General features: G+C 36.8%; 1 pseudogene; it reads right to left on the bottom strand.

Annotated features, from left to right (window-relative positions):
* Window positions 1–5,905: 5,905 nt before the first annotated feature.
* On the bottom strand, window positions 5,906–6,491 carry LOC118917374 (60S ribosomal protein L17-like; annotated as a pseudogene).
* Between the last annotated feature and the right edge of the window lie 429 nt (window positions 6,492–6,920).

Raw genomic sequence — 6,920 nt, 5'->3', positions numbered from 1 at the left:
TAATAAAGAATGATTTATTTTTAACTTGGGGAGAAGAAACCCTAACCCAAACACAAATACAAGTACTCACAGATACATGAGTACTCTGGATAACAAAATATTTCCCTTGGTTGAATTAGTGGTGGTGGTAAGAGAAATTACTGTGTGTGGGCATCTGTGAAATCTTATTATAGCTGCTTTGTTGGTTTCTTGATTGACTGTATACTGTTGGAGCACCTGAATACAACCAAGTAATTTTTCATATTGAAATCTGGCTGGCTCTTTTTTTTGTCAGTGGTTCCAACTTCTTGGCACAGTTGGTGCTATTAACTTGTGGAGAAACACAGATGCCTTTTCTTGGTATTCAGAAGCAACTGGGTCTCTACGCTCTTTTTATTTGTTCCTCTTTCACCCCTGCTAAATCGATGATGCATGGCTGCCTTCTCATTGCTTTGCTGAGGTTTATTTCATTGCCTTGCACTTTTTGTTCATTAGACAGAGAGTCGATGATAAATAGTCATTGGGAAAATAATGTGTTAGACAAAAATGCAACAATGTATTTCACAGAAAATGGCATGTCATAGATGCATTGTGTCTAGAGTAGAACAATTTAAAGATCCTTTGTGTGTAGGGAAAAAGCATCTGTTTAAAAAAAAAGCCAAGGGAAAGACACCATTTTTACTTTTTTATATGTGTTTAACATTGGGCAAAAAAGTGACTTAACATGAATTTGGACCAGTCCCAATGCCTTTCTCAGACAATCCCATAAGAACCTATTACATCTCTGATAGCTCTTGATACACCAAAATTAGCTCTTTCCCTGTCTGTGTCCTCCCTAAAATGGAATCTCCTTAAAGTCAAGGATTTCATCCTAGCCTTCTTTTCCTATTGTTTAGCACAGCATACAGCTCAAGAAATTTTTCAATAAACGTTTGTTTTGTTGTATTACATAAAAATGTTCAGTGGATCTGTTTTTTTTAAGCTGCCAATATAATTGCTTAAACATTGGAAAAGCAGTATTTTCTTCCCCTACTTCTCACACACTAAGGTGTCCACTTAATAGCACACATTAGATATTTTTCCACCCAATTAAACTGAGTATGCATAGATAGTATCTTTGAAAGTATTGAAATTTTGAAGCAAGTTTGAACAGAACACAAAGGATTAATTGCTGGATTACTTTCATCTATGAGAAAGGTTAAAGAATCTCTTTGCTACAGGAAATAGAAGAGCTAATTCAAGAACATTAAAGGCTAAATTATGGTCAACCAGGCATTTCCTTTCCTCATGAATGAAAAGAAACTTGGTCATAGGTACCAAGTTAAATGAAAAGTAGGACTATAACAGTAAGGGAGATGAAATGCGAGGGTAGATTTACTCAGGATACAGGCGGAATCTTTCTTTCAAAGCAGAATGGATTGGCACTTAGTTTTCTGAAATCATATTTGATGATTTCTTATGATCTGTTTTAGTTCCTCTGTTTGGGATTATTTAAAAATTTTTTAACCTTTACTTTGAAGTAATTTTAGACATACAGTAGTGTTGCAAGGATAGTCAAGTTCCCCCAATCTCAACATGTTATATAACTATGATATTTATGAAAATTAAGAAATTAATATTGGTACAATATTATTCACTAAGCCATAGATTTTATTCAGATATCCACAGCTTTTCCACTGACAAACTATTTCTGTTCCAGGACCCCACCTAGGGTCCCACATTACACTTAGCAATTTGTGGTTCTTTATTTTTCACTTTTGAGTCTTAAGATTTATACTGTACAGGACCCTTATGTCAAGTCAATTGTGTGTTTTGGCCATTGCTTATTTTAATTCTCTGAACTTGTTGTGTTCATAATTTATTCATCATGCACAATAGGTTTGTAAATCTCTCTCCAATTCCTGGTCCCTCTCTGGGCCCCTTTCTCTCTGCTCTTCCCCTTCCTTCTGAAAACTCCTTGCCTCTGACCAGAAGAGCAATCTACATAAAGTAGACCACATAAAATGTACAATTTTCACTTTCCCTTACATAATTTGGGCCCCAAGAAAAAATACGTAAGTAGAGGTTGTCAAGTCAATCTGACAGTCATGTTAATGTTATATGTAATTTTATTATAAACAAGGTGAAGGTTTTAATGTTTTCTTAGAATTTGGGACCAAGTAAAACTTTCTGTCCTTCCCAAAATTTACCATTTAAGACTACTATGATTCTTTTCTGAAAATAGTTATTTCTTTTACTAAGCCATCGGTCAAATGAGGGTAAAAGAATTTATTCCAGTCTCTTTATCAGAGAATATTGGAATTTCATGAATAGGCTTTAGTATTCCATGTCCATAAATGAGTTAAAAATGTGTGTAATATTTTGCTTATAAATGTATTCTTTTTTCTAAGGTGGAGGCTCCACAACTCTTACCAGAATCTTAAAAGCATCTCATGATTCCAAAAAGCTGACTAACCATTTCTCTGGAACTGGGAATGTGGGGGAATCTATATCGTCTGATCGGTGTGACTTCTATATTTTACTGCAAGAAATAGTTAGAGCTATATAATAACTCCAAATGCCTTAAGTTTACAAAACAAATATCGTTTCTTCTCCAACTAGTGATTTGGGAACTTAAAACAAAGTTCCTTGTGACCTATACTTGTATTAATAATATTAATAATTACTATATGTTTATCCTTATGTTCTTTTGTGGCCAATTCTTTCTTCTTCCCCTTTATCTCGAGTCCTTTTCAGCCTGGTTAGTATTCCTCCTGCCTTTGCTCCTCTCTGTTTCACAAGCCATTCTTTCACCTGTCATTCCTACCCCATTACTTTCCCCTGATAAGCCTGCTTGCTGGGCGTTTGCCTGCTGCCTCCTCCATTCTGGTCCTTACTTTTCTGCTTGCTTGCGGGAAGTGCTCTGGATAACAGAGCATGTAACCATAGGGACTGTCAGTGCCAACAACAAACCAAAACATAATTCTGGAAAAGGCATTAGTTTGACCTTTTCATTGGATCTTTTTCACAGAAAGCAGTCCCTGGGTAAAGTTAGAAATTTATAGCATGGAATTCAATTTAAACAAAGCAAATAGACTCTCCCTTTTCATTTGAGAAGACATAATTTACCTAGTCATTGGAAGGGAAAGATAGGAGGTTATGGGGACACCTCCTAAAGGGTGGGTTATTGTTTCATATCCATCCATAGTCCAGAAAAATGCTTCTATGCTGGTTCCAAAAGAGTGAGAAAATTCCTTCCCCTACCCAGCCCTATCCCTATCAAAAGCCATGTGATATATAAGCAACTTTATTTAGCTGTGTATTATTTTAACAGCTATAAAGGGTTAATCTCAAATCTTATTTTGAAATGTAAAATGTAGAATGTGACTAGGTTATACTCAATATATGATGATGATTATGATTACCATAGTTCTTTTTAGTGAGCATTACCTCTGTACCAGGTACTCTGTTATGTGCTTTAAATACATTATCTCTAAATCTAACAATAGTCCTAAGAAATAAACACTATTCTTATTCTCATTTTTCAGTGAGGAAACTAAGGCTTAATTGGCCCACAATTACTCTGCTGGCAAGTGGTAGAGCTGGCCTTGTACTGAGGCCTGCTTGTAGTTAAAGCCCAAGGTTGCAAGTCCAAAGCTATAGTGTTCTTCAGTGACCACTTGAAAATGAACTGCTGTTGTTAGAAATTGGAGGCAAGAATAAGGGTGGCAAAGGAAGGGAAAAGAGAAAGCAGAAATAGTAGAAATAGAGAGGCATGTTCCAGATACTTACTGAAAGGTTGTATTAAGATGTGCATGTTCTATGAGTATTTCTATTTGGATTTCTGCCAGGTAATGTCAAACTCTTTAAAATCAAATTAACCACCTTCTTCCTCTATCCAGTTGCCTAAACTATGTACCTGGCAGTCAATCCTAGCAATTCCTTCTCCTTCACCCTTTGATTCCTTTTGTCACCAAAGCTTGCCAGTCCTCCTCAATTCATCCATTTCTCTTCATTCTTACTACCATACCTAAGTTCAGGGCAGTATCATGGCTTTTCCAGATTTCTACAACATCTTTGTACAGGTCTCTTGCCACATCTCTTATGCCCTTCAAATTCCTACTGTGTACATGAGTCAGATTGATCCTTCCAAAATCACAAATTTTATCTTTGTTACAACCCTGCTGGAAATCCTTCAACAGCTTTGAGATGAAGTCCAAACTCTTTAGTGTGACTTCCGAGGCTCCCAGTGCCCTGCACTGCCTGCCTCTTTAAACTTGCTTTGCCTCACTCATCTTGGCCCTGCTGAGTTGAATGTCTTTCAGCAACTTGAAAGAGTCGGGCTCTCTTTCACTCATTGTTGGTCCTTTAGACATATGGATTCCTTTCCCTTCATCATTCTCACTTTTGCTCCTTCTTTCCATTTCAACATGAATGACACTTCCTCAAGTACTTAGAGTTCAAGGTTCAGGATTTAAAGCATGTTGGAGTAGTTTTGATCTTTAAACTGGGGATTACAGTTTAGGTGGTTCAGACCAGAGAGCTGAAAGTGCTATAGAAATTTATTATGAAGATAAAAGGGTTGATGGCTGGCAGAAGGAAAAACTAAACCACCTGATAAAAACATTTGGGGAAGGTGAGAGAGTGTCCTGAAAATCGGTTCACAACAAAGTGAAGGTTCTGCTTTGATATGGGATTACCATTGTAGGTAACCACCAAAGAGGTTATTCCCTGGGTAGCCATGCTAGTGACTACTGTAGCAATGAGATTAGAACAAGTCTGGCTCTGATCCTCAGGCTTAATGATCCACCTCCAACTGAACCTTAGTTATGTCCAGAGGGAGTTCAACAGCTACAGTTGTAAACTTGTGTAGTTTCGGGGGCACAAAGCAGCAAAATTCTGGTGGTAGGCAGAAACTATTGCTATTATATACACTCAAATACACATTGGAAAAACATAGGTACTTCCATATACAGGACTCGGCTAGAGGCCAGATTGATGGGAATAGGTATATTTTATTGATGATTAAATTCTGTAGTCCTAACCTAATTTATACCTCCAATCTAATTTACCCATGTTAATGTAAATAGAGTTCTATGTTTTTATACATTACAGCCAAGATTTGTAGGCCAGTAAATAAATTCTGCTTAGAAGACTTAAACACACACACAAAAAAAGAGGAACCTTCCACCTCAATAAAATTATACCAATTTTCTTTAAAAATCTGTGCCTGCCTACACACACCAAATGGTAGTTGTCAGTTGTGCTGACAACACATGACAAATGGAATTGAATGTTCAATTCTTAAGTCTCTCAGAATCCCTGACAAACAAAATCTTGACATCAGTTTCACTTTAAGCCATATTTTGGCTATTTAATAAAAAGTGATTTATTCACTTTTTTATTCTTTAGAAATATATATTGAACATAAGAGGATACCAACTCTGCTCTGATGGAGCTTACAGTCTATTAGTAAGATAGGTATTAAATCATTGGTTCATTAATCACAGTGCCATTCAGTGGTACAAGGAGAAATGCCCTTAAGTATTTTGGCTTGTGGTCTCCAGACCAATTAACTGAATTCTGCAGCATCATAAATTACAATAAGCTGATGTTAAGATTTTAGATAAAATGTTTGTCTTTAAGTTTCTATGTGTAAGTTCCATTGTCTGAAAGAATTAATTCATTTGTGATTTAGGTAATTTTTTTTCTGTGTTCCATGTATGAGTTCTGTTGCCTAAAAGAATTGACTTTAACCTAAAAGAGGTATGTGAAGATAGCCAGAGAGCGGTTTCCCCCTTTCTTGGCTCAGGTCCCTGACAATGGATGAGCTGCAGAACACAAAATGCTAGAAAAGTGATTTAGCAATCTATTCATCATCTGAGACCTGAAAGGCAGTTCATCCTCACTTATCAGACAAGCATACTTCTTTTTTTTTCTGCTTTTACTTTTATTTGCATTTATCTTATGCTGAATTTATTTCCTGGCCATAAGTTTCTGTTTCTTTAGTTTCTTCTGGGATATCTTTTTCTTTTGTGCAGCCTCCTCTTCTGGTTTAGGAACACTCTGCTCTTTTTTGGTAAGGACTATCTCAGTGTGGCAGGGAGAGCTCATACGTGGGTCAATCCAACCATGAGCTCTGTAAATTCTGCCCCACATCTTGGGGGCTGTGTTCACCTGGATATACTCAATGACCAGAGAATCTACATCTAAACCCTTAAATTCAGCATCACTCTCTGTGTTTTTAAGCATGTGCAGTAAAAATTCAGCAGTCTTTTGGGGCCACTGACCCTGTGTTCATCCCCACTGTCTGGCCTGGGCACACCTACCAACTCCACCACTGTAGCGAAGGCATGGCACATGTTGCTTCTGTAAGGTGAAGTCCTTCAGGTACTTGGTGGCTTTTTGGATATGCATACCCTTGATGGCCTGGGCAGTTTTCATGAGTGTTCTTAAAGTGAACACGAAGATTTGAAACCTCTTGATTTGCATGGTTTTGTGGGGTTTTCTGGATCATGTGAATAGCAAACCATTTTCGGATATTACCTCAGGCCACTTACAGGAAGTGACAAGAGTACTTCTAAATGGCTTTTTTTGAGGTGTTATCATGAGTCAACAACAGAATAAGGATGAGAATCTGTCTGCACCTGATGTGCCAACCTTTTGTTATAAATTCTCAGGCCATCCTCCCTCTCAAAGAATATTATCTCTTATTTCCAGAATTAATAGATCAAAATAATTGACTCTAAAGTACCTTCTTGATGCAATGTACCATATAAATAGCCCTATAATGAAGCAAATGGAAAACAAGAATTCTTATTACAGTAGTCAGTGGGGCCCTCAATTTACGATTGTACTTAAATGAGTTAAATAAATAATCCACAGTGCGTATTAGCACAGAAATGATCAAAGAAAGATGAAAAGGTATGAAATAAGTTAGGAAGAAACTAACTAAAAAGTTA

Source organism: Manis pentadactyla, chromosome 8 (assembly GCF_030020395.1).
Source record: "Manis pentadactyla isolate mManPen7 chromosome 8, mManPen7.hap1, whole genome shotgun sequence".
Lineage (NCBI taxonomy): Eukaryota > Metazoa > Chordata > Mammalia > Pholidota > Manidae > Manis > Manis pentadactyla.
The sequence above is the reverse complement of the archived record's forward strand: the minus strand, read 5'-3'. Positions and strand labels throughout refer to the sequence as shown.